Raw genomic sequence first — 22,080 nt, 5'->3', positions numbered from 1 at the left:
GTTCTATCTGGCTTGATAAGAAATACCAGGTTTTTAGTCTGTTCCTAAATTCCAGATGGTCTTGAATGTGCCTTGCCTTTGTCCCATAGGTAGATCTATAACTTATCTGCTTGTACGGAATAGGATCCACAAATCTGATGGTTCTTGTAAAGAGGGTGATCAGTCAATATGCCAGTATAGTGAGTTCTGTTCTTTTTGTATCTTTACAAATTTACTTGAAGGAAGGGCTCTTGCTGTGGATGGCCAAGTGGGCACTGTAGAGCACGTTGAACAAGAAGCTTCTTGTCATGGGTAACCAGTGAAGCACTTTCAACGCTGGTGTGATGTGGTCATGTATGCAACGGTGTTGGAGTTTTCTTACTGCTCTCTGTAGGGACAGCCCGTTTACATAGACTGCATGCAGCATGATAAGGGAAATGGTGGTCTCGACTTCCTATGGAAAATCGAGATGAGGGAAGATGTGGGGTGGCAAAAAGTGTTTGTCCATGATGTAAAAGGCACTTATTGTTATCTAGGTCCTGCTTTATATCTTGGCAGAGAGGGTACTCTGTCACAACGGAGACGGAGTTACCTCCTTGCTAAGACTACGATCCACCTGCCAGATTTACATGCGGAAAGAACATAGTTTGATGACGGCAGAGACTACCCCGTCTCCACTGTGGTCAGACTTCTCCGACAGCCCAATTTGTCATGTATTCCTATAGGTTCTGAATCGATCCCCCTATTCCTGACCCTATTCTGGTTAAACTAACTATCAAGTTAACTAACAGTCAGCCCATGAGGCAAGAAAAGCCCCCATGATGCAGATACCGTTATCTGACGCAGTCACACTACGGCACAGGAACGTGTTATCTGATTAGGTCATAACGCTTGAGATCTAATTAGACAAGCGACATTCCTCCAGCCCCTGATAAGGCATACGACGTTCTCATAACAAATCAAACCTATGACAACCTGGAAAATCCGTGCGGCCATTGTTTTGATTTCACAGAGAACTTCAGTAAAAGAATGTGCTAACGAGCAAGTCGTATGACATCTTTATTGACGCATCTATGTCCATCCTTACGTCAATCTCGGCACCTTTAAGGTATAAATATTGCCGATCTTGCCCTATGCAAACACACGCGTGGTGACGAGACGGAGCAGCCATACTTGCCGAAGCCCAGAAGCAGAGCAGACCCTGCTGGCAGCAGCCCCGCCTTCCTGACACGCTGAGAGACGCGCTGCTATCTCCTACCGAGAGACCCAGCACCGGCGCTTTCGGGCAGCCCTCGCAGGCAGCCTGGAATATCGAGAGCAGAGAAAGAGATACCATTCCTCATTCATCCTAACTTCCAGGTACAGAACTGAATAACCCCTCACAGAGAATTCTTTAGTTATTCACTTGGCAAAAACAAACTTAACTTAAACTGTAACTTTCTATTCCCGCCCACGCATTAGACTTAGGTCAGGTACACGGGGTAGGCGTATTTAGAAACACCAGTTGAGTACGTTTAGTCAAATGTATATGTGTATGTAAATATATTTTAATCATTTTAAACATCATATGGCTCAGAAACCATATCAATGTTTTTACAGTATTATTTTATACTATTGCTTTTAATGTATGCACTTTACTTAACTATAAGTATTGCAATAATATCGATCCATTTCTCTTGTACGAGAAAAGAGACTGATCAATAAATAACACCTTTTTATTGAACACGCCCGTCTCTTCCTTTTCTCTATAATCTGATGAGACTAAGAATGCACGTACTGACTGAGTAAAATAATTGCCTTGTGCTCACACGACTCTGGAGATATACTCTTGATTAGGGGAGAGCAAAGTTGTCATGTTCTATGGTTGTCAGAAACTAAATCCCTTCTTGTCTAATCAGGGGAGTTAATTCTTTCCTGAACATTCGAGAAAGTTTCTAGCGAACTCTGAGCTACGCTGGAAAACCCAAAACTTAAGTCTAGTATCGACAGTAGTAGACCTAGTTAACGTCTGGCCTAGGCCTTTACTGCTGTAGGTATTATTCCAATGCGCAGAGCCTATTGGGAAGATAGGAACTACACTACATGGCGCCCAACGCATTTGGAAAGGGCGATAAAACTAACGTAAGACATTTAGAGTAACTCAGTCGTGCTTTCTCACTCAGACCCCTTTTCCCACATACTCCAAAGACGTCTGGAGTGGGTGAAAGGTAATATCCTCCAAAACCTCGCAGGAGGGAACTCCTATGTAAGGTTCTTGGTTTAGTCAACGTTGAAGGATACACTGTTCCAAAATATTGTGCATCTAATTTTTGTTCCATAAAAAACCTGATCTGCAAACAAACATAATACCATCCTGTCGGTAAAATGGGAGACAGTGATGAAGAAAGAGAGGCAGTTAGATTAGCAGCTAAAATAACAGCAGCAGATACTGCACTAAAGGATGCAGACGCGGATATAATACTCATTCCGGTCAGCAAAAGGAAATCTATAACCTTAAAACTTATAGAAAATGGACTGACACCTAGAGGTGGCACAGTCATATTCGTAATTGAGGCACACGAATATCGGCAGACAGAGGTATACTATACATGGATACATTTTCCAGCAGCAAATGCTGTAACAAAGTACTTCCACTATTACAAAATAGAGGTTCCACCCGACATTTACACTCCTTTCGAGGAGGTGGAAGTACCACTCAAATTCCAAGAGCATTTGCTCTTATTTGATGGCGCCCTAATACATAACAATCACATTACAAGGTTCGGTCCTTTAGGTAGACCAGGAGCAACGTGGCCGGTCTTAGCCGGATACACACCACACCCAGACATCGAAGGAATGTCTACTGGAGAGCTGTTAATACAGCTAAAACAATTACTAAAAATTCATAGACAATTAGTCCAGTATGTAATGCGGACTTCAACAATTCAGCCAGCGATTAAACTTCCACAGCTGACCCCTCACCAGGGGAACACAAATAAAATCACACCACAGAACATCCAATCCTGCCTAGGTAAAGTTCCGGCTAAACGGGAACAGATACCATTCTGGTTGGCACAGAAAATCACCCAAATAGAGGCGGTGTTTCCTGACACCACCCCGCTAGAAAAACACAGGATTCTGACTATATGTCTCCCAATGGGAATCGCACCACACATAGAGGACTGTGACACTTGGGGTACAGTCTTTGCTTCAATCTACACAAAAACGCACGGTGTTCCATCCATTTCGGTAATACCAGATGTGCTATAACAAATTCAAGATGAATACGGTCCAGTACCAGCTTTAACTCTTGGTATGAAATTACTGAAAGACTTCAAGCAGGTCTCGGCTATATTATTAGCCAATATAAAAGGTGAAGCAGCAAACGTGGCGATCCGCCAGAGGTTAAAAGAGACAGATATAGCAGACCAACCAGCTGAAATTGCCAGAATCATAGAAAAATCTTATGAAGAACTAGGTAGAGATAGTTTAGGTGGAATACCAGTAAAACCGCAACTGACTGAAAGTCCAGAAAAAATATTTTTTAATAATAATTCACCAAAAAAGAACTGGGATGGAAACAAACAATCCAATCCAAAAGAAAAGAAATTCCAGTCCAGAGGAAGGTCTCCTAGGCGAAGGGAGAAATCTCCGAACCAGAGACACAGGTCACCCCAGAGTGACCCCTCTGGGAAAAGATATAACCTTAAAAATAGGGATAATATTAAAAAACCTGATAGATATCAAGACATTGATACACGTCCCTCTCAATCTTTTCAGACTTCCTCGCAGAAATCGGAAAGAAGAGGACGATCAGAACAAAGAGAAGAGCACGCCAAGTCCAAAGACAAGGAACCTGCTCAACAAAAAAAGAAATTACAATTTCCAAAAAAGAAGGTAGCCAGTATCAAGGTAGTTAACAATGCCGAGAATACTGAGGACACAACTGAAAAACGGAGAGTGGGCTCAGACAATGCTAGACAGCGCAGCAGAAGTGAGCATAGCTCGCAAAGTCCTTATGAATCATCTGGAGACAGTGGACACGAATGAATATCTTCAAGTGGAAACTGCAGACACCAGAGTTAGCAAACCCCACAAGATATACGAGATAACATTACGTATAGAGGGAGATAAGACTAGGAAAATAAGGGGACTATTTTGGGATAACCTCTCCAAGGGTTATGACATCCTTCTAGCTGAAAAAGACTGGCCACCAGAGTTTGCCAGGGAGTGCCCTCATGGCGAAGAAGTAATTATGCCTGCCTTCTCGAATCAAATCCCGATTCATAAAAAATACACACTTGCTAGAAAGTGGGCAGTGGCCTTAGCACCTGCTTTATATAAAAATCATGTAGGATGGGATGAGGATTCTCCTCCTCACAAAATCCAGTTAAAATCACAACCTACTGCACAAAGGCAGTACCCGATTAAGCAAGAAGCTAAAAAACAGGTAAATGAAATACTAGATCAGCTAGAATACCAGGGGGTGATTGAAACTTGCACCTCACAAATGAACAATCCTTTGTTTCCGGTCTCCAAACCAGACAATTCATATCGTCTAGTTTTGGATTACCGACACCTTAACACATGTTGCAAAACCTTTGCAGTGCAAAACTCACACAGTGCTGCACTAATGAATAACATAGTGCGCAAAAAATACAAAACAACCTTGGACATCTCCAATGGATTCTTTTGTCAAAACATAGCACCAGAGAGCAGATATTTAACTGCATTCTCAGTAAATGGCACTCAAAAGCAATTCTGTCGGTTAGCCCAGGGGTACAAGAACAGCCCGGGGGTATTCTCAGCGAGAGTAACAGAATTACTACAACTATATGATGATGAAGCATTATCTTATGTCGATGACATTTACTTAACAGATGATGACTTGGATACTCACTTAAAAAGAGTGAACACCATAATACTTGGGTTCGCAGCAGAGGGTTACAAATTCAACTTTAAAAAATCCAGAATTGCCCATTTAACGGTCTTATACGTAGGATATGAATTATCAAGTATAGCCTGGTTGACAATTTTCTAAAGAACTAGAAGAATTAAAAAAAATCTAAAATATGAAAAGACGTATCCTCTGCCAATCGACATTCTGCCTCTAAGACATTACGCCTGTGTAATTTATACAGACGGACATGCTCAACCCTCCGTTTGGGGAGAACATGCATACAACCCCACATGTGAGATTACAAAAGAAGTGTGGCGCGGAGGTAAACTAAGACCTCTATTAACAAAATCACACTCAGTAGAAACTAATTCAGAACTACAAACTGAAATAATAGCATTAAAAATGGCGCTGGATAATGCGGATCGCGAATTCCCGACACTTATAGTGTCAGATTCATATTACTGCGTCAAAGTATATAACAAGGATTTGCAGACATGGATTCAGAACGGTTACAAAGATGACACAGATGCACCAATAAAGCAGAAATTGCTCTGGGAACAAATAGCTCTTTTACAAAAAGAACTACCAAAGACTCACGTGACACACTCACTGAGTCATCAGCGTGACGGCGTTCACGTTGTAGGGAATTCATTGGCTGAAACAGCCGCAGCGGCAGCCACTATACCGGCTCCCGTAGATCGAAAAAAGCGTACATTAAAATACATTGACGGTGAAACAATGCTGGCGGTGAAAACGTCATCAAAAGGCGACTGCTCAGCGTTACCGATCAACTATCCACTCAATTATACATACATAATCGATGCAAACTCCGTCCCTTTTGCTCGAATCCCTGGAGTGGGGGATAGAGTGATTCCAAACATGGACAGGAGAAGCTTGTTAATCGCAGACGCACACATGGGCGAGGGTCTCAGACACCTCAAACTGAAAGATTCTCTGGAAGAATTACAATCACGGTACTGGTGGCCAGGCATGAGCCTGCATTACACCATGTTTGTAAAAAACTGCCCAAACTGCAACAGAGATCGCAGTGGGGAGAGAAACAGTTTAATACCTCGTCGTATCAAGGCAGATAATATGACCAATAAAAAGCAGGGCTTGCGATTAACATATACAGGTTAGTTTCCACTTATAATGTAGATCACCAGCACTCGGCTGACGTCCGGACTGTTATACAAAGATTTGCGAGTCTAAATGGCATATACGTTAAGAGCATGCTACGTTCGACCATTGTTTTCACTCAAGCCCACCAGCCTGGGGGGAAACATGGCCGAATGAGCACAGTCCAGCGGGAATCTTCTCACTTCCTTCCTGAGGGTACGGGATGGTGTAAAGAAAAAACCAAGGCAGAAAGCAATCTATAATGGAAAGGATATTAGGTTCGGGAGCTGGGTGGGTCAAACATCTAATAAGTGTCCAACGTAGTCTAAATAACTTGCCAAGAAATTCTCTGAAGGGATTCAGTCCGTACGAATTATTATTTGGAACTAGAATGATTATCTCTGACCTCGACAGTCAGACTTCAGTGGTTAAAGAAAAAAGCTTTGATGTCAAAGACCGTTTGGCTATTTTGCAGGACTTAAACAAAACAAGAAAAGACCTGAGCAACATACAGTTGAAACAACAGCCAACAACCACTGAAGAATCACCACCTGTCCCAGCAAGACCTGTCTGGATTCCAAAAGTCGGGGATCTAGTCAGGGAGAAGATCGCGGTAAAGAAGGAATTTGGGCCTTCTTACAGAAAAGCAGTTCCTGTCTTGTCTGTCAACGGGACAAGATCAGTTGTACTACCGCCACTTGCTGGTAAAAAGGAGAACCGAGTTGTATCCATCGACCTGGTAAAACCACAACATGTGGCCGATAACAAACAGTAGGCCAAGTGGACTCCCAATAAGTAGCAGAACACCAAGGTTTGCTACCAGTACAGAGGTCCTAACAAAGAGGCTCATCACATTCGAAACGCCTACAGAAAAACAACAAGGACTATGCAACAATGCAATAGAACTCAGACCTCTGAAAACCCAAATAAAAACATTTAGCACAGACACACCAATCTATAATGAAGTACCAAGTGAAAATGCAAGAAACAAAAATCCTGAAGCAATTGGAACAATTGACAGAACTGCATCCGGCTACTTCATCAACTTCGATGATTCCTCTGAAAGCCTCAGTGAATCAAAGACACAGCCATCATCAAAATCCTTTAAAGACAAAGCTAAGGAACTTTTGAACCAACTGAAAGAAACATATCTGATTTCTCCATGGATTGAATTTTGGGTGGGTTTTGGTGCATTTATCCTCATACTTTGGCTCATCATGGTATTAACTTTGGGACGCTTCATTGAGGGAAAATATGCTAAAATGGACACAGCAAGTCAGAACATCAACTTGGTCCTCAAACCACACACATCTTCACACGTCGAGAAAAGAGAACTTTCTTCAGCCAACTTCACAGCCAATCCTATACCTGGTGGGGTAGCCTGGGACAACACTGACTATGAAATTTATGGTCCGGACGAGATCCTGAAATACCCACACCAAATCAAGATCTCCTTGAGTGACTTTGCAAAACCAAACTCATTTGCTGATGATTGGGACTTCGAAAGCATTAATAACATGATGTCTGACTTAGTAATGTCTGCTAAATTTACAAAACATGATTATTTGCAAGGTTCTACAAATTATGATAGTATGTATTGTTATAACCACTATGGTAACCATTTTTTACATAAATCTGCACAACCTAGAAATGTTTTAAATTATAATCAATGGGAACATTGTGCAACACCTCCAAAAGGGAGCTCAAGAACTGTTTACGACAAATATTCATATTTTTCAGGTTTTAACACAAGTAATGCTGAAACATTTTATTTTAAATTGTCAAACAAGACAGGGATGAAAACCATGATAACCAACACAAAGTTGATATATTCAGATTCATTCTTCGAGGAAATGAATACTTTAGGATTTAATTATTGGGACAAAAATGTTGATTTAAAAAGTGTTTGGGGTACAAAAGAATGGCAAGTTTAGAAGCTTTGTTTAGAGCTTGCATGATCCCAGAACAAATGATATTTTTAAATGACACTGTTCAACAAACCACCTGTCTTGGCCTAGCCAAAATCAAAGATTTAAATAAACCGTCTATTCCAAAGCCAACAATGTTTAGCAATAGCTCTAATACGGATGAAGAGATAGACGTAAACCATATATTAAACCAAAACAGAACACATCCTAATTGGAAACAATCGTTGATCTGGCCCACAGATACAAATAACTGTCAAGACAGATTCCTGAATAAAACACAGGGGTTCAAAATGACCAGGCCAGACCCTAGATATCCCCAAAGACATCACCCAGGGATAATAACAACCTACAGTGTGGGCAAATTATGCCTTCAGTGGCTACAAACTTCCACACTGCCTGAAATTAAGCAACACCTAACTTTACTTACTGATGGTGCTGACTTGCGTGATTTCATAATGGGACCACGCAAACAGCGTCAAAAGCGTTTCATAGCAGCCTCTGTATATGCAGCATACAATGAGGCCTGGAAGGTTAATCAAATTGAAACAGCAGAGAGAATACGGGAAATTGACCGTATTAATTTGGAAAAATCACTTTCTGTAGTGGACAATGGGTTAATGACTCTGTCCTCCAGAATTTTTTCTTTGGACAGCATTGTGTCGTCAGCAATCGATATATTATCGCAAGACTTACTGTTATTACAACATGGTCAGTCACAATTGCGTTCTATTGTACAGCTTGGCTGGACGTTACAAAATCTGCGTTCAGGCTATGTGCCTTGGCGTTTAATCAACACAACGTCACTATTCCAAATCTTTAACCTTACTGATAGACAAATCGGTATGGCGCAAAAGGGTGCTGATTATACAATCTTGAGCATTGAAAAACTAGAAAGATTACCAATGACAATGTCAGAACGACCTGTCAGTGAATGGATAATCCACGGAATCATAAATATTCCAATCTCAACCTTCAGGTTTCAATACTGCCAAAAATATATACAGGCTGGCATGTACGAGAAATTGGGAAAGGGGTACCTTAAAACAACTTGGAACCTGCCCTATTCGCATGCATGTGTCAGTAATAAAGGACAGAAAGTGTTTCTTAGTGGCAACAATTGTGCTATGTCACTAAGCGGCACGCTTCTGTGTAACGGAATTAGTTTGCATGGAGCCTGTGAAGGGAATTCATACAACCTTTCATGTCACCAGCAAGGCGCACCTGCAACCGAAATAGAACCATTCTTTCAAAGACTCTATAATGGGAGTTACATTCTTATTGTAGACCGCAAATGTTGTAGTCTTATGCCCGGGACTCCTTATCTAGTCACTACGACTGCGAAGGTCAAGTGCTGTGGACGTTCTTTGTTCCCCAGCTCCTTTCCAGACAGGGAGGCAAGGGCATGGCCCAGTTTGAAAATTACTTCTATTCGAATAGATACTTTAAGCAGAATGAAAACAGTGCTTCTTCAGACGCCTACAAGGCTCTCGTCATCAAAAGAAACGTATGATCTACAAGTCGCAAGGACGACTGCAGAGATACATACATTATTATCGACTAATTCCCCCGTACATTTCGCGGAAATCCTGAGCGAAATCTTAAATATTTCTGATACCACTGGGGTCTCAAAAGTATTTAAGACAGTATTTTCGATGGCATTAACACCATTCAAAGCCATACTGGGTATTTTTCCAGATTTCGTCCATTCGATTTTTGGCGGACTTCCCCTGATCCTGGGACTAATTGCAGGAATCCTATTCTTAGTCCTTATTTTTCGTTATGGCAACCCATGTCACAGATCAAACTCTCGCGTCAATGGAAGATACAATCCTAGCCATTGGATACCGGGACCGGATATCAAAAATCCTGGGACTATCCCGGCTTAGAGACCTGAACATGACTTGGTTTCTATCATTTCGACCAATGTGGCAAAGATGTGTTTTACCTGTATTGAGATGTCTGCTATGCGGAGAAGAATGCGTGTTAGACACCTGTCTGATGCTACAATCGGATGCGCCAGTGGATGCAGATACATTGTTGGTTCCTACCAAGGTTCACGCTTTGTGCTGCCCTCAAAGGCTGCCAATCCTGATGACGGCATTCGTGGAATCTTCACCACTACGATTGAAGAGTAGTGAAGTTCAAGATGAAAGCAGCATTAATCAGGTACGACCTTCTGTCAGCAATGCGAATCAGAATGTCAATGGAGACAATCATGCGCACGAATGCATGGTTACACCTATTTCCGACTTAGTGGAACTTTCCCATGAAGCTGTTGACAGTTTTTTCGAAAGCCTTAATGATATGATGTTCTCTCCAGAACAGAAATAGAGACTTTTGAGCAAGCTCGCACACGGCGTTCCCTGAATTCGGCCTTCAACTTTAAAAATAAAGTCACATGAACAATTTTTCCCACCAGTTCACGGACAGCAATTTTTTAGCAGCCCCAAATTATTTTTTACAAAATTTTCGGGACACTTATCTTCTGCTTAAAGTAAGAAACTATTCCTAGAGAACTAAGATTTCTATTTTTAGATACTTTATAAACTTTAGTTGCCCGCTGGTATGTTCACAAATATTTTATTATGTGATGAAATGGTCTCGAACTTTCTTTCTGTATAGCCATATTAAGAGCCATTTCATGTGTATTTCTAATATACCAAATAAGCAATAATGTCTACAAATGCGTGTTTACTTTAGCGTTTAATTCATAGCTTAAGTGCATACAATATATATGACTGCAATTTTTCAGTATATTTGTAAATTTCAAGATGAATTTATGTATTTTGGGGTGGTGAGGTATACACTATACTCTATAGTATGTTGTACTATGTTATACTATGCATAGATTAGTAAATATGACCATAGTTAGCGTGGAGTGGGTGTCATGTATTCCTATAGGTTCTGAATCGATCCCCCTATTCCTGACCCTATTCTGGTTAAACTAACTATCAAGTTAACTAACAGTCAGCCCATGAGGCAAGAAAAGCCCCCATGATGCAGATACCGTTATCTGACGCAGTCACACTACGGCACAGGAACGTGTTATCTGATTAGGTCATAACGCTTGAGATCTAATTAGACAAGCGACATTCCTCCAGCCCCTGATAAGGCATACGACGTTCTCATAACAAATCAAACCTATGACAACCTGGAAAATCCGTGCGGCCATTGTTTTGATTTCACAGAGAACTTCAGTAAAAGAATGTGCTAACGAGCAAGTCGTATGACATCTTTATTGATGCATCTATGTCCATCCTTACGTCAATCTCGGCACCTTTAAGGTATAAATATTGCCGATCTTGCCCTATGCAAACACACGCGTGGTGACGAGACGGAGCAGCCATACTTGCCGAAGCCCAGAAGCAGAGCAGACCCCGCTGGCAGCAGCCCCGCCTTCCTGACGCGCTGAGAGACGCGCTGCTATCTCCTACCGAGAGACCCAGCACCGGCGCTTTCGGGCAGCCCTCGCAGGCAGCCTGGAATATCGAGAGCAGAGAAAGAGATACCATTCCTCATTCATCCTAACTTCCAGGTACAGAACTGAATAACCCCTCACAGAGAATTCTTTAGTTATTCACTTGGCAAAAACAAACTTAACTTAAACTGTAACTTTCTATTCCCGCCCACGCATTAGACTTAGGTCAGGTACACGGGGTAGGCGTATTTAGAAACACCAGTTGAGTACGTTTAGTCAAATGTATATGTGTATGTAAATATATTTTAATCATTTTAAACATCATATGGCTCAGAAACCATATCAATGTTTTTACAGTATTATTTTATACTATTGCTTTTAATGTATGCACTTTACTTAACTATAAGTATTGCAATAATATCGATCCATTTCTCTTGTACGAGAAAAGAGACTGATCAATAAATAACACCTTTTTATTGAACACGCCCGTCTCTTCCTTTTCTCTATAATCTGATGAGACTAAGAATGCACGTACTGACTGAGTAAAATAATTGCCTTGTGCTCACACGACTCTGGAGATACACTCTTGATTAGGGGAGAGCAAAGTTGTCATGTTCTATGGTTGTCAGAAACTAAATCCCTTCTTGTCTAATCAGGGGAGTTAATTCTTTCCTGAACATTCGAGAAAGTTTCTAGCGAACTCTGAGCTACGCTGGCAAACCCAAAACTTAAGTCTAGTATCGACAGTAGTAGACCTAGTTAACGTCTGGCCTAGGCCTTTACTGCTGTAGGTATTATTCCAATGCGCAGAGCCTATTGGGAAGATAGGAACTACACTACAAATTAAGTAAGGGCTGTTGGAGTTTTGGCTATATGTCTGCCCACCTAATTTAGATGGGAAGACATATAGCTGTTTTTCAATTTATGTCACTGCCAGGAGAAACCTATCAGCAAAGGGCATTGAATAATGCTCAGTGCCCCCCCCCCCTCACCATGGGCAAAACTTTTATAGCAAGAGTTGTTTTTGTTTTATTTTCAAAAAGAAAACCCCACTTTGGGATTTTCTTTTTGAAAATAAAAAAAATGTAACAAGTTTGGTATACCGCTCCACCATACTATTGTACCCATTAGTATTAATTAAATGTATTAAATGGTTACCTTAATGTAGCCTTGCAGTAGCCCAAATAAATCTGTGACCAGTCAACCCAACAGCACACAATGGAGATTACCCCAGGGGAAGCAGTGCTCCCTTTCATGGTGCACTTATTAAAATGTCTTATGTTGGAAAAGTAATGGCCTTTGGAGGAAGCAGTCTTGTGTTGCAACATTGGTTCTCCGTGACCAAATTGTTTGAACTTGGGCCAATCAAGTTCTCCCTATGCATGTTATGTGAAAAGTTCTAAACAGACTCAATACATAAAAAGAGCACTGATGACATATTCTCATGGTGCTGCCCCAGAGAGGTTTTCAGTCATACATAATTATGATACTATCATATTTTCGTCGCAAAATACGCATAGTTGACTGATGAATAGTCCAGTGGATAAAAATGGCTAATGAAAGTTCCTCGTTTCAGACCTTTTCAAGTTTTTTTTATAGCAGGCACTGCTGTGGATTGAGCTTTTTAGGTCTACTGACAACTTTATCTGTTTTGTGAGCCTCATGTTTTCCTAAAAAAGCATTATAAAACATGTAAAAGTATACATACAAACATACATACATCAAGAGACCTTCAGTCGGCCCTCCTTATCCCTTGAGCTGCCCAACTGTCATTCACATATTGCATTAACCTACCCTGGGACAATGGCTCACCCCACTTCATTGTTTGGCTGTCTTGCACTGTGAGTGATGGAATTTTGCCTGATTACATGTGTACAGCCATCTGAAATTAATGTATTCCAGTACCAGTGCTGGGCTGTTGGGTCGCTGGGCCACCCCTTTATTTACATATTTTAGTGTGTTTTGTCAATTGATTACGTATTGTACATGAGTAAATAAAAAATGCAAACTTGCCAATACTGAACCTATTGGCATTGTCAATGCTTGTTCAAAGTGCTCTCAATGTTTTCATTAACAGGAATAAAAAACAAAGGAGATTGTGAGAATTCTTCTCTGAGTCCTGGGAGAGTAGGTGGTATCTAGCTGCATTCTTGGAGGCTACTCTAGTCTACCATTGGTGTCACATGGCCTACAATGCCATTTGATTCCTTTCCTTTCAAATAATCTTTATTTCGGTCATAGGCCATAAAAGATACCAACATACAATCAATATAAAACATCATTATGACAATGTTCATCAACATTAAAAAGAAGTACTCAATTGGATATCATAAAAGCTAAAAATGTGGTTAAAAAGGAAGTATAAAAGTTAAAAAGGTTAAAAGGAGGTACAACAAGGACAAATACTGAGCAAGCGAGACACGTGTATCACACCTCAAAAAGGACTAGGGATGACAGTTTCACCGGGAGATATTATTAATAAATGACCAGCGCCTGCGCCACATGGCGAGCAAGAAATGGGAGACTGAAAAAGCAACAGGCGGAGAAGTGTAACATTTCAAGATTCTAAATGTCTGATGATAATGTTTGAACCCCAAATTTCTGCACAGTTGGACGAGCCAACCCTGCCTAACAAGCTTATAACATGGGCAGAAGAAGAAAACATGGGGCTCAGTCTCCTCCTGTACACCACACGCTGGACATTCTAGGAGCTTAGATTGGGACCATTTGTGAGAAAAAACCCTAAGTGGTAATGTACCATGTCTGAATTGTACATAGAGTTTCCTCGCTACACTAGGTAAAATCATGTCCAAAAAAGGCTCCAATTTATACTCCTCTTTGAAATTGTCCAGTGCAGAGGTTAGGTTTAGCCATGGTTTCGCGAGGAAGAACAGGTTGGGTTCGTGGTTGTGCAATAGGGCCCATATCTCCATGGGGTGTTTGGTGAGTGAGCAGGTGTTGAGGAGCATGCATGCAAGTGTAGCACGTTGTGTGGGTGCTGTTTGCTTTCTGTAATGGAGAGTAGGTGGCGTGTATGAGCGAGAATAAGTGTGGTGTTGGGGGGAGTAGTGGGTGTAGGGTGTGGGAGAACGTTCTGCAAGTGCATGTGAACCTGCCTTCCGTGATGTGTAGTACAATGTGGCAGCAGTGCGGTGCGTGGCAGCCAGGGTTGAAAGCACAGAAGAGCACATCAGGGTATTGGTGGGTATGGCCAGGGTTCCTGGCACTGGGCATGTTCCAGGCGTGGACATGCTTGCCCCTGGCATGCCAGTGGAGCTCTGGCTATGCGTGTCCATGCTGCAGCCACCATTAAGTAGTTCCTGGGAATGGGGAGGAGCGCAGGGTGCCGTGGTCGGGAAACCAATGATGCCACTTCCTGTGCAGATGAATGATGGAAAAATCAGTGATGTCACTTCCTGTTCAGATGGATGATAAGTCCAGTGATGTCACTTCCAGCATAGATGGTTGATGGGAAATAAAGTTCTCTTGCTTGGCGTCTTCTTTTAAAGATGGTAGAGATGTCACTCTGTGCAGATGGATGACAGATAATCCAGTCTATTATGTGATGCTGTACTGGGACTTAAATCTTAGATTTGCTAAAGGTATACTCAGACTATTTTTATTTGTCACTCCCTTTGGCAACCATAAAAAAGATGATGAGTTGTGACTTCATATCTAATTAGCACATTTTATATTATATAGACCTAACTAGGTCAGTGACTCTTCTTTAGGACTATCAAGTCCCTACTAACCTACTCCTGCTTTGATTATATCAAATTGACGGTCCCAATGTGCATGGTTGGGGAAGCGTATGTAACAAAATAAAACCCCAGTGTACCTATCTATTCTAAATAAGAGAAGAGAGGTAATGCTCTCATTGAAGTATAAGGTACAAGCAAAAATCATGAGCCGTTTGGCAACCCCTTCTTTTAACTGGTAAATAGCCTCTTTATGGAGGATTTAGTTTGGTACTTAGCTCTGTAAACCATGAGTCAGCAATGAGCACTCTGTATTTAGTGGCAAGGAAGCTATCACAAGCAAAATGCAAGCATGCCAATATCAGTCACAAAGTTGGCTGTTTTTATTACAAGTATGACGTAGTTTGTGTTGTTGGAACTGCAATACAAGCTGCAGACTGTATTCATTTGTGTCACACTCACCTGAAGCCTGACTGTATTGGAGCCTGATAGAGAGCGACCTTTTTCTCCTATACAGCCCCTGTGGACCATAGAGAATATCAGTGAGCTTATTTTTTGCCATTCGGAGTAAATTGCATGAAAAGTACAATATGATTGTGCTTCTTTCTTAAAAAAAGGAATGGTTTCGCCTACCAGAGTAGTGCTCGTCTGCTGCTATTTTGTTGAGGGAGTATACGCTAGCAAATACTACTCTTGAGAATGGCACAGGAAGCCTGTACGGCTGTGAGAGAGTGTGCGCAGACATGTAATTCTCTCAGACAAGAACAGGTTATAACGACAAGCTTGGCACAGATAGCAGGGGGTTATTTTTAATATAAGTTAAGTTAGATGCCAGAGAGAACTACATAAAGGAAAAATTTTATTTAGTCATACTACTTTTGTGCCATAATTCAAGTGGCTGTCTGGATAATGATTATTGAGTATAATGTGGTGTCCAACTGGGTCTGCTACGGACATTATTCCAGCAATCCATTCAATGTTTACATCTTGCCTCTATATGTTGTTATGCTGATTCGACAAACAATCCTTCAATCAACAGGGAGTTGTTAAGCGTGCTACTCACCCGTGAGGGTCTCAAGGTGCTGGGGGATGGGGGGAGCAGCTCCGGTCAGTCGAAGAGCCAGGTTTTGAGGGTCTTCCTGAAGATGTGCAGGGTGGTGGCACATCTGATGTTGACCGGCAGCTTGTTCCAGGTCTTGTCAATGTAGGAGAAGGTTCTTCCACCTGTTCTCGCTCTATGGATGTGCAGGGGTTTGGCGAGGGCAAGGTCGGCAGATCAGAGGTTCCTCTTGGGTACGTGGAAGGAGATTCTGTTGTTGAGATATTGAGGTCCGGTGTTTTAGAGCCATATATAGGCATGGGTGAGTATCTTGAGAGTTACACTCGCCTCAGTGGAGAGCCAGTGGAGGTTGCGCAGGTGTTGGGTGCTGTGTTCGTATCGAGGGATGCCGAGGACGAGTCTGGCTGCTGTACTCTGTATGGTCTGGCGTTTGCGGAGCAGAGACTTGTTGATCCCGGCGTAGAGGGCATTTCTGTAGTCCAGTCTGCTGGTTATGAGTGCGTGGGTAACGGTCTTCTTTGACTCGGTGTGGGGGGAGATCCATTTGAAGGTCTTGTGGAGGAGGCAGAGAGTGTTGAAGCAGGTGGAGGAGACGGCGTTGACCTGTTGGGTCATGGAGAGGGTGTTATTGATGGAATACCTACAGTACATGAAACCATGGGCTTATGTCATTCATGCCAATCACATTTTTCTGTAGTTTGATTATCCAGTATTGTTTTCATTATAAAGAATTTCACTTGTTCTTGTTGAGTCTGGCCTAGACTGTATTTTGTTTATGACAACCCACTGAATGTCATCTTCAGATCCTGCATGTTTGATGAAGTGTGAGAAACATTTTTTGTTAGGCTACGCTTGCACCTAATAGTACTTCAGTTTTCCATAATGCATGTTTTCGATGTCCTATTGGGGATACCTATATATCATAAGCTACAAGGACAAGTAACCATGTAGATGAATACCAACATTTGGGAACCAGTTTCTGAGAATATTTGGACTCAGTAAGAATGTGGATTACCTCACCACTGATCAGAGATGGTTTACTGTCTTATTACAGGTGCCCTGGAGGGGGTGTGGCAATGCACGTAAAAAAATCAGACACCTCAGGAATCAGAATTAATCACGTGTAATAAATAGCACATAATCTGAGTAGATTTCTTTTAATGGGGAACCACATGCAGGTTTGGGTGCTTAATGCACCAAAATCTGCACATCTTAGTAAATACTGGATCTTGTCTCTGCTCAACTCTTGTAGGTTTGACCTGCTGAAATGAAATGTTTCCTTGGTGCCACCTCTAAAATTTTCAAATCTATTAAGGACACATAAGTGAGGATGTTTCTTGTCTTTCTTTACTGGAAAATGTACAGCACCCATTGAAAACACTTTTAAACAAAAACAACATTTCCCATTATACTAAGAACAGTGTTACCTCACACGTTGATCTTTCAAATATGGCTAACACTGTCTTTCTGCCTCTTTGTTTGCGAATCCCATCTCCTTGGTACTCCATCTCCAAGAGACTTGTAGAACTGGAACCTCAACACCCAGATCACCCAATCCCGTATCCAAATACTTCAACCAGGAGTGTCCGAAAAGAAGAACTAATAGAACCACTACATGCCCCTTGAACGAAAGATTCAACACTTGACAACACTGAAACAAATTAATCTTGCTTCTGTTCACGTGAAAATCCAACTGTAAACCATGCCCTCTTTAATAAGTACAATATAACATGGATAGGCTAGGAAAATGTTTGCATTAACATCTCATTAACTACATCTCTGTAACACAGAGAAAATGGGTGGGATAATCCTTGCTACCATGTCCTTAATAGAATTAAAAATGATTGATGCAACAACTAGAAAATCATTTACTCAATTTCAGGACCGGAGGCTATGAATATCCTTGTCCAAAGCTGCCCCACAACAGAAGCCACATCAACAACAGGTTTGTAATAAAAAGTCTTAAACGTGTAAGCAGATCCAATCCGCTGCCCTATATATTCAGGCCTAGAACCCAAAGCAAATGTCTTGCCTTGCACTCACTAGTGGAGGGAGCCCCGAAAATAGAAGTATCGGTGCCTGCTTTATTCAACAGCTAACAAACCCATATAGCCAGAGTGGCCAAAGAAACCAGTTTAAATGGTTTCTGTAAAGCAATCAACCACAGACCTCCAGACTCCTGTAGCATCCACATACGTCCTCACACAATGAACCACACATAATTTGAGATTATTTGGGAAAGCAGGATAAAGAATGATCTTAGAATTTGGCTTTGTACATTTATAAATCTGAAAAATAACTCAGTCTGAAGAAAATACTCTACCTGTAAGATCCAAAGCACATTTATGGAAACTCTCCTGCAAGATACCATGCTTAAAGGAATAGCTAAAGCCCTGACAGCTGCTTCCGTGGCAACTCAGTATTATCCGGCTAATGGTCCAAAATCGTAATACATCCCACAATGTAGAGTAACGGGAAGAGGAGATTAGGTAAACCAAATACCATACAATAATTTGCAGATCTTCGGTAGTTTGCACACCATCTTACCCTCCACAGGAGAATGTTCTGCTGAAATCGATAAACTATAGTGGTTGACTGACCTATAGGCCATACATACCACCTGTGGTTAAATCCACAAAACATTTAGACCGAAGGACAATTCAGCCTCCATGGGCTCTACACCCTGTTCCAGACACCAACTAACCCATCATTTTCAGGCCGAGGAATGTCTCTTGTGAGCGGACCAAAAATGTTTGATGTAGGATAAAGCTTGCTCTGAAAGTCCTGGCATTTGCCAGTGACTCCTGAAAGCCTCCATGCCATGAGTCTCCACTGACCTGCTTGCAGCAACAGAATGTAAAGCCTCTCTGGTTGGTCAAGAGATCAGGAAGGACAAGACAGCTCATCTGGAGATCGCACAGCAGTTCCAAAAAGATTGGAAACCACAGCTGGACCCTCCAAACATGAGTCCTTGTACCCACCTCTGCCTCTTGCATCCTCATCCGAGTCGCCACACTCTCAATCTTTTGAAAAAGGGGGAAGGCATAATGCAGACTTTCTGTATTAAGGTGCAAAAATACGTCCATGTTGCTAGAACTGATGGGTCCAGCTTCCAACTGAAAAAACTGTCCAACTGATGGTTCAATCTGGAAGCAACAAGGTTGATCTCTCAAGGACTCCAAACTTGCATCAGTGAATGGAAAACTAGCAAATGGAGTTTCTAGTCCCTGATGTAACTCAGGTGTCTAGCATTCCAATCCACAACTACATTCCTCTGGCCCGGGATGTAATTTGCAATGACTGAAAGGTAGTGTTGAACACAATAATGCCAAACGTCCTTGACAATCGCCACCATTATGTGAGACCTCATCCAACCCAGTTTGTTGATGTGCCTTGCAGCCGATATGTTGCCCATCCATACAAGAAGGCAACAACTTGTTATCTGAGGAGACATGGTCGTGAATGCAAAGGTGCCAGCTAGGAGCTCCAGGTAATTGATGTGAAGAGCCAGAAACAACATTTAGTGAGACCTCAGACTGCTATTAGCAGGTAGCTCTGACCTTGTCAGGTTCTTGAAATAGTCCTGTTTTAACATTTTCGCCACATTTAATTGAATTGCATTTATTTTAAAAATCATTCTGCTAAACTGCTCACCTGTTACTCTGGTGTCCCCCTGGTCCGTCACGGCATGTGCCAATTGTATGGAGAGGTCAAACACCAAACAGACTCACTTCCGGTTGGAAACGCCTGGTCAGCGCTCTACACACTGCTGCTTGCGGTCCAGCCCACTCTCTGATTTAAACGAGTGCGCCGAGCGGACGCGCGCAGCGGCGTGCCAAAGGCAAGCCCGTCTGCGCCCGTCTGCGTTCGTCCGCGACTGACCATCGCCAGGCGCCAGACCCCCTGTCCCTCTTAATCTAGCTTTTCTGATTTACACATGGCCACCCTGAGATATACATGTTTGGAGCTCCTCTCCCTAAGCTCAGCCTTCCACCCCCCACAGGAGAACGCTCCGCTCCCACAGGTAGACAGTCACGCCATTGAAGTTCCCTTTCCATCTAACGGCCAAAAGATAAAGCCCCCAATAGCGGCAAAAGTAGGAATAATAATCTCTCTCTACAACCGCCCAAACAGTTTAACTGTCTATATGCCAACGCCTGAACGCTTCCCAAAAACTCACTTGAAATCTGGGCATTATTAGATTCAGAAAAACCTGACTTTTTCTTTGTCACAGAAACATGGCTCCAAGACTCATCCATCCCTGACATAGCTGTTACCCTCCCCTCTGGCTACAACATCTCCAGACTGGAAAGGACTGGGAAGAGAGGTGGAGGCACAGCAATTGTCCATAAGTCAGACATTAAGCTTCATATCATCGACACTCACATAGCGAACTGGGGCGAAATATTTATTTTTTCTATAGACTTGGAGAACAAGGAGTCATTTATAGACCCCCTGGCAATAAAACTAACTTTACCACAAGGCTTATGGAGATTATAGCTCCACATGTCTTGGCTTGTGGCAATTTCCTCCTACTAGGGGATTTTAACTATCACGCTGAGCTCATACAAGACCCTCATACCAACGATCTAATTACCAGTATTAACTCGCTAGGGCTAACAATGTTAGAGACCGGCCCCACACACAATGCAGGACACACCCTAGACCTCATATTTACAAATTCATATAAAGTGCAGATTAACAAGCTGTTCCCTGTTATATGGTCAGATCATCTCATAATCAGGTTCAGCATTTCCGTAAACCTTGCGCAACCCCACCTTAGAAAGGAAGTGAAAATGAGTCGATCCTGTAACAGGATCAACCCAGACTCGTTTTCCACTCACTTTGTTCCCCCTCTTATCATTCAGTCTACCCATCCTAACAAGGCAGCGACCGATTTAGACCAAGCCATCATCGCTGCCTTTGACACCATCGCCCCAAAGCAGGCAACTAAATGCCCTTATAAACTTTCTCCTTGGTTTACCCCCAATCTAAAAACAGCTAAACTTGCAACCAGAGTAGCCGAACGACAATGGCGAAAAACCAAAAACATAACTGATAAACATCAGTATAAAGCCGCACATAGAGTCTACATGAACGAGATAGCTTCAGCGAAAAAAGCCTACCTCGGGACTAGGATTAACCAGGCAGCAAATTTGCATAGAGAGCTGTATACAATAGTTAAAGAATTCACAAACCCCCCATCCTGCCAACCCCCAATCATTGAGTCTCAGGAATGGGTCAATGTTCTCTCTACTTTTTTTAAGGACAAAATAAATAATTCATAAACTCTTCCCCAAATCAACTACGCAACCTGTAACTAAAATTCTACCTGATCAGACTCCTAGTGACCATCCCCCCCTCACAATGTTCTCAAAGAATTTCATACATTCTCAGAGGAGGAAGTAGCCATCACAATCAATAAAATGAAATCAGGGTCTCCAGCTGACCCCGCCTCCTCCCAAATCTTAGCTAAAATTGCACCGGTTTTGATCCCCGACCTGACCACAACCCTTAACCTATCATTGTCCCACTCGACAGTCCCTGCCCACTGGAAGGAGGCCATAATTAGACCGATATAAAAAAGAATAACGCTGACCCAAAACAGCCCCATAACTTCCGCCCGATCTCCCTCCTACCACTTTTCGGGAAGGTCATGGAATCCTTAATAAATAAACAACTAATTAAACATCTGGAAGATAACAAGCTACTGGATCCATCGCAATCAGGATTCAGAGCATTCCACAGCACTGAAACTGCCTTGCTCGAGATAGTGGATAATATTCTGCTAACTCTCGATGCTAGACAATCTGCCATCCTGATCCTGCTTGATTTATCAGCTGCCTTCTACACCATCTCACACAGCATTCTTCTAGAACGCCTAGAAGAGATTGGTGTTGAAGGCTCAGCCCTACTTTGGATCCAAAGCTACCTGACCAGAAGGCGGTCTAAGGTCCAACTTGGGACTTTTTCCTCAATACATGTGGAAAACGATAAGG

Source organism: Lissotriton helveticus, chromosome 3_1, assembly GCF_964261635.1.
Source record: "Lissotriton helveticus chromosome 3_1, aLisHel1.1, whole genome shotgun sequence".
Classification (NCBI taxonomy): Eukaryota; Metazoa; Chordata; class Amphibia; order Caudata; family Salamandridae; genus Lissotriton; species Lissotriton helveticus.
The sequence above is the reverse complement of the archived record's forward strand: the minus strand, read 5'-3'. Positions refer to the sequence as shown.